This window comes from Seriola aureovittata, chromosome 15 (assembly GCF_021018895.1).
Source record: "Seriola aureovittata isolate HTS-2021-v1 ecotype China chromosome 15, ASM2101889v1, whole genome shotgun sequence".
Lineage (NCBI taxonomy): Eukaryota > Metazoa > Chordata > Actinopteri > Carangiformes > Carangidae > Seriola > Seriola aureovittata.
This window is the reverse complement of record NC_079378.1, coordinates 21,433,100-21,440,113: the sequence shown is the minus strand read 5'-3', so window position 1 is coordinate 21,440,113 and position 7,014 is coordinate 21,433,100.

Here is a 7,014-nt window from a genome sequence, read left to right as displayed (position 1 = left end):
TTGTCGGCGGCAGTTCAAGTGTGGAGTGCTGATATCAGTAGAAGCTGAGTCAAGTTGATTATACAGGCTTGTATACGGGTCTCAGCAGGGAGTGCATACAGCTATGGTAAGCCATGAGGGGCAAACCTGAATCAGTCAGCCACCACCTGCACTGCTTGAAGGAGTGTGGATGTGAGAAGGTATATACGGCTATTTCCTGGAGGCAGTTCACACCAGTTTAAACTAGATTTGCATTAAACTCACAAAAAGAAACAGTAGCAAATACGCGACCATTCATTTTTTGCCAGCACTAGCCTACAGATGGAACTGTGGACGTGACCCCCAGTCTCAGGTGTGACAGTCATGTGCTATGGACAAACAACGGGAGTGACGCAGGGGAGTGACACACGCGAGTGATGCAGGGATGTGTCAGCCTGCCACGCTGAGGATGAGTGTCCTCTGTCTTGACAGGGAGTGAGGCTGTACTCTTACAGCCTGCTGTAAAAACCCTTCAAGTCTGGGAAACCCAACACTAAATCCGATTACCTGCTCTGTTTATGTTTCCATATTGGAAATCACATTAGTGCCAGTGATGTTCTCCTCCATTTAGCTTCTTTTACATGGGTTAACTGGCATAAATATGAAAGAAGATCCTGTCTGTCTTACATTTTATTTTCTCTACTGTGAAACGATACTGCTTGATGTTACTTTAGTTGGGTGTTGAGGTTTTCTTCTGTAGCTTATGTTGGCCTGTTTATGTAATGCCTGCAATTTACGGCTTTGTAATTTGACTGTGTTTTGATCAAAGAATCAGTGTTCTTGTGGCTCTCTGAAATATAGATAATTACTTAAGCAGCAGGCTGACAGTGGCTGAAAGAGTTAATAAATAGAACCAATAAAATTAATGAATAGAGCTGTGGTAATTACTATTGATAAGCCATATATAGTTTGGCTTGTCAAGCCATGCTGGCTTTTAGGGCCCTTCCCTAAGCAGTTTTACCATTACATAAGGAATGTCTAGCAAATTAATCTCCCAAAGCAGACTTCAATCATCAAATTGGCTCCGTGCAGGGAGCTGGGAGGGCACACATGTCTCCTGCTGGCATAAGCCACAGGCTGGCAGGACATAATGGAAAGTAAAGTGCTGTATGTTGACCAGACACTTTTAATTTGTGAAATATTGGCCACTACTGATGATTTTCAGTAAGTAAAAGCAACAATATCACCTTCAAAATCAGTAACCAAGCTCTCAGTTCTTTCACCGGCTAAAACTTCTTCTTTTCTTCCTTCATAGATTTTATCTTTTAGTCTTCTGTCATAAATCTCACTGTGCTGCACCAATTTCTAGGAAATGTCATTGTGCAACACAAATCAAGGCTGAGGCAACAATTTATCTCGGGGAGCAAATTTGCAGTGCAGCATTGGCAACATGTATCACTACATACTGTACATAGCTCCTACAGAAATGAAGTGTGCAGAATTTATTTTATTTGTTATATAACCAGGATTGACTGAGGTCAGCAGTGATCAAAGACAACTATTTTTGATTTTTTTTACTACATCATGTTGTGACTCATCATAGCAATGCAAATAGGACTGATTTGCCTCATACAGTAAAAAACTTTAAAAGATGATTCTTCAGAGGAGCAATACTAAAAATAGCAGGTCTTAAGGTAGCAGCTATTGTGCTATAAATGCCTCAGTAATATTATCAGAGTCAGAATGAAGCTGGAAGACTGTCATACTGAGGGAGAAAGGGAGAGGGAGAGATGGGGTACCTGCCATGAATCTAATGGATAACCCTGCAACTTAGCTTGCAAAGAGAGAACCCAGCTGAGTGCTCACTTTGTCAGATTGTCGATACGTCTTCAGGACTTGGAGCCAGAGTAGATTTGGAGTTTAGAAAGAGTTTGCAGTTTTGATCCCTGCAAAAGCCAATATGTTCACCACATGCAAAGCACTGGGTTCATTCTCACTCAGACGCATGTGCACTCTCTGTAGATACATGTCTGTGCAAATCCAATATGCTGTAAGTGGTCGCCACATTTCCCATAAAGCCTCCTACTCCCTGATTCCAGGGAGGAGCTTATATTTGAAATGTATTTATTGTCATTTCCTGTCAAGAAGATAACTGTAATTTTAATGTCTCAAAATGAATGTGATAATAAATATTGGTGTCAAAACATGGCACTATAATGAAACCTCACGGCTTCTCAGTGTCCTGTTGTTCACATCATTATGCTTTTTGTATTTTTATGTGTCCAAGCGCTTTTAATGAAATGAAAACATGTCTGAGCAGTGTAAAGTAGTCCTGTGATTACCTTTGATTCTTTCCAACAGCAATAATGACTCAACATGCGCACAGACGTGTGTTTACCATAATTGAGTTCACCAAAATAGATATCTGCCTGGTTTCGGAGCTCTGAGTTGCTGCCCACACCTCAGATTTTTTTCAATACAAACAACAAACAACATTTCAGTGCCGTTATCAGGCTTAATACATACTGTAGAGTGTAAGACAAAAGGAACATGTTCCCAGAAACTATACACATTTTACACATTTTATCTGAGTGTCAATGGCTGGACTATCTTCATCCTTATTCCATGACGTGGTTGAATACTGTCAGTCCATGCGGCACAAAAGATACATTAAAGAGACTTGAAGTGAGTCTCATTATGATAAAGGCTACACAGTATTACCTGTCACAACAAATTTCCTCTTCAGACATGTTTTAAATTATGTAAAATACTCTGCTATGATTAATATTTTGTTTAACGCGGTTTTCCCACATAAAAAGTGAAAATTGGGGTTGGAGGTTCATCTACTCTTATTTCTTTACTGAAAAATCTGGAACAGGCCTTATTAGCTTCTGCTAATACAAACTCTCAGTCTCTGTACTGACAAGGGTTTGGGTTAATTTAGCCCCGCCCCCCACCCCCACAAGTTGACAGGATTGGTTCCTTAGGTTTGTGACATATGAAACCCTGGCTGTCTGAATCTGTTTTTATGTCATTGGTTCACTGCAGTTCAAGGTGGAAACACTCAGTCATGGTGCTGATGATTATTTCACTCATGACGTGTCTTGCATTGCATGAGAAAAGACACTGTATGGATGTTCACGAGGGGAAACACTTGATTTTTTTTGGGGGGGGGGTTAGTAACTGATTTTGTGGCCACATGGCGGCAGTGTAAACATGTCACTGTCACCTTTAACGGACCGCAGGGACTTAGTTAGAGTTTACGTAGGGCAACTGCATGATAGATGGCATTCATTTAGAGCTGCCATATAAATGTAAGTCCAACATTCACTTTTTGCTCTCCACCAACACCTGGCTCTTTAGTGGCCATCCACACCAAAGGTAATACAAAAGTTGTTGATTGCTCCAGGATTAGTCTCAAGTTTCAATAGCAGATCTATGAGTTTGAAAACTTATCACATGTCAAAAGACTGCAAAACGGTACGTCAGACAAGATACCAATCTGGAAAGTTAGCATGACAGCAACATTGCCATGATCACAAGGAAAACAGTAGAATTATGCTGTTGACTCTACAACATGATCTACTGAGACCGTTGCACTTGATTGGTCACAGCAGTATCTTCAACTTTTTTCAGTTTCAGCGTTTTTGCTGAATAACAGTTTTTTGCTGTTTAGCCAGAGCTTTTGCATTGCTGGAATGGTCCTTAGGCAATGAATAAGAGGGCTGCCTTTTTCTCTGAAGCAAGGTAGAATACAATGGGTTTTTACAGCTATGTACCTAAGGTCTCATTAAAGTTACAAGTGGAAAAACTAAAACAATGAGCTCAAACACACTAAATAACTGAGCTGAGAAGAACTAGAGACTTAGAGGTGATAACTCTGTGAGTTCGTCAAGACAAGCGATATCGTTCACATAGTAGTCATACATTTAGTCATTGATCCATTGTTAATATGAAAATATGGAATATAGCTGTTTTAAATATCAAGGTAACACTGCTAAGTGATAAAGTGTGAGTCACAAAGAAATCTCGACTTCCATTATCCCCCTGCAGACGAACAGTGGATTAAGGAAAACATAAACAGTATAATCCTGTATAACGTTCAAGCATTTTCAGTATATATATGTTTGTAGTGCAACAGAATCTGTAACCTGTTAAAAGTATGGAAACATTACAAAATGGCTGTTTATGATAAAGTGTCTTGCCAATTCTGGAGCCTTTCTCTTCTTTGAAGAATTGAACAAAAAGACACAGAACAGCTTTAAATAGAAAAACGCTTTTCTACAAGAAAATATGCAAAACATCAGCCCTTTGTGTACTTTTGACAAGCAGTGGGTTCAAAGACTTACAAACAAAATAAACCAAAAAATAGTGGTACACTTTTTTAGCAGTGGGAGCTGAGCACACAGGCTGCTCTGAACGCACACCACATGTCCCGCACTCACACAGCACACTGAGACGCTAATGAAGTTTACATTGGCCAAAGAGTTAAGAGCTATTACAGAGAATATGACTCTTGTTAAACGTGTGAATGGAAAAGTAATTAGAGAATAATCTGAGGGGCTGTGTAACAACATTTATCATGTGAAAAACATAACAATATGATAAATGGGCATAACATATTTATTAAATTCCATAATAATAATGTGAGCTCCCATATACACTTTGCCTGTGCATTGCTCATGAGTTAATCTTTGATTCAGGGTAGTCGATGAGATTCTGTGTCCATGGACAGTCCAAATAAATCAATTCTCAGACTGACTGGTGATCAATTAGTCCCAAAACGTGGATCCTGAGGGAAGCCGGCTCTGCTGGATCTGTGAGCAGCTGAGCGCTCTGATTAAAATGTGACTGATTTAGAGTAACTCAGCCTGATTAATGACTGTCCACAAACACAAACATGCACATGTGTGGAAAGATACAGGTGTCCTCTGCTAAATCAATAGAAGCATTTAAAGAGAGCTGCCGACCTGGAAAAACAAATACCTGCAAAAAAGCTTTGCTGCTGCTTTAGGATGCTGCACTTTAAGGCACAGGAGGTCTTTTCTACATTTTGATGATTTATGTTTACAAATTAATATGTCATACCTTTGAATTAATAACCACCAAATGATCAAACTCCTTCCCTCACATTAATGATTTGTGCTCTAAGCATTAAATAATTATAGCGGCAATAACTGAAGTTACAGATTGTTGTGTCAGTCAGGGGGGAGCACCCAGAGTTTCATCCACAGATGAGAAGCTTTGTTTGAGTGTAGAGATGCTCACAAATGATGGACTTAATTTTCTCAAATTAAAACTATTATCACATCCATTTGTCCGTTAACACGTCCTCTCTCATCTAGTTTTGACAGACGTTTCCGAGGAGAAATATAACAGTGTACATTGAGGTAATCTCAAATATGCCTCTTGGTTATAGTTTCATTTTATGGTCTTTAGATAAAAAATAGGCTTTAAGTTTTAGGTATGTTTTTGTCTTTTTTTTTAAGGTGGGATATTGCTTATCCCTCTGTGCTATAGAACTCCACTGTGGACTAATAGATTACACAAGGATATAAAAGAGCCAAACGGTTTCACTGGGTGACAAATGCTTTCATTACAGTCCATATGGCCTATGTGGTTTATTCTGAAACAGCTAAGCATTTTCATTCTCTAAACAGCTGAAAGCCTGGAGCCATCTTTCTACTGGGTTTACTGATAATAGAAAAAGACAATATAGCACCAGCTCTATGGTTACTGTTAAAATGACAGACAAATGTCTTCAAATGTGTCCAATATTAAGAGAAATTAAAAAAAAATTGAAATAACTGATTACACAGGTAACCTGTTCATTCATTCAAGTCAATGGTCAGAGGCTCACAGCCAGTCTGTGTAAGGTCTGAATCAGTGCTGCGCATTGTTACACCGCAGTCTTACTTAGTTCCTCTTTGTAAATCTGTTCAAGCAACAAAGGCTTTGTATCTGTTCTTGTTTTGGCTTTTTGCTTGAGGTCCTGGTCACACTGGAAAATAAATCTGATAGAAAGTCGCAGTTCTCTGCAGTTTTAATTTCCCCTCTGCCTACAATAGTGTTCCAGCTTCCCGCTGCAGCCGAGCATCACACTGCGACCATCAGGCTTCATCATCACCACCAGACTCACTGCTGGGAGAGGGCTTCATGCTGGGGATGGTGTAAGCCTGCTGATGTGCTGATGTGGAGCCCTCTGAATAGCACCTGCTTGGATGGCATGGTAGTTATAGCAGCAGCTGTAAAGCTTCAACACTCCCATCACCAAGGCAACAGTTTTATGCACACCATCTCCAAATCTCTTGCAGCCATGTAATGCTGCAGCTCCTACAGAGGGATCACAGGCCTCAGTAGCGTCTGTCACTCATGCACACTGTGGACAGTCTGCACTGGGACGTTCAAGTTTTTTGACCTGACTGTTCTTCAGGGCCTCAGACATTTTCTGTGCTCAGTGGTGGAAAATAACTAAATACATTTACTCAAGTACTGTACTTCAGTAAAAACTTTTAGGTACTTGAATTTTGCCCAGTTATTTCTTTACATTTCAGGGGAAAATATACATTTTCTGCACTACATTTATTTGTCAGCTGTAGTTACTTGTCACTTTCAAAACTGAAGCCTCTGCACACTCATGGAGGTGAAGAGTCCTAGAGTAACATGAGTGCAAATGCCTGTGTGAGTGCGGGTGTGCAGAAGCTCTAAGATTTCACAGGAAAATATATGATCACTTTATAAAATATGATACTTTTCTATTGGTCAAACTAACAAACTGTCTAACAAGTGGTTAAAATGTTCTATACTTCAACCACTTCAAAATACTGCTCAAAGTACTACTTAATATTGTAAAAAACAAAACAAAACAAAGAAAAACACAACTATTAATACTTAAAGTAGATTTTCATGACAATACTTTGTACTATTACTCAAGTAATATTTTGAAGACGGGACTTTTTACACTGTATTGTTACTCGACTCCTTCTTCCAGCACTGTCCTTCATGTCCTGATTGGTAGTTTCAGTAAAGATTTGTTTGGAATGTTGCTTTGTCTTT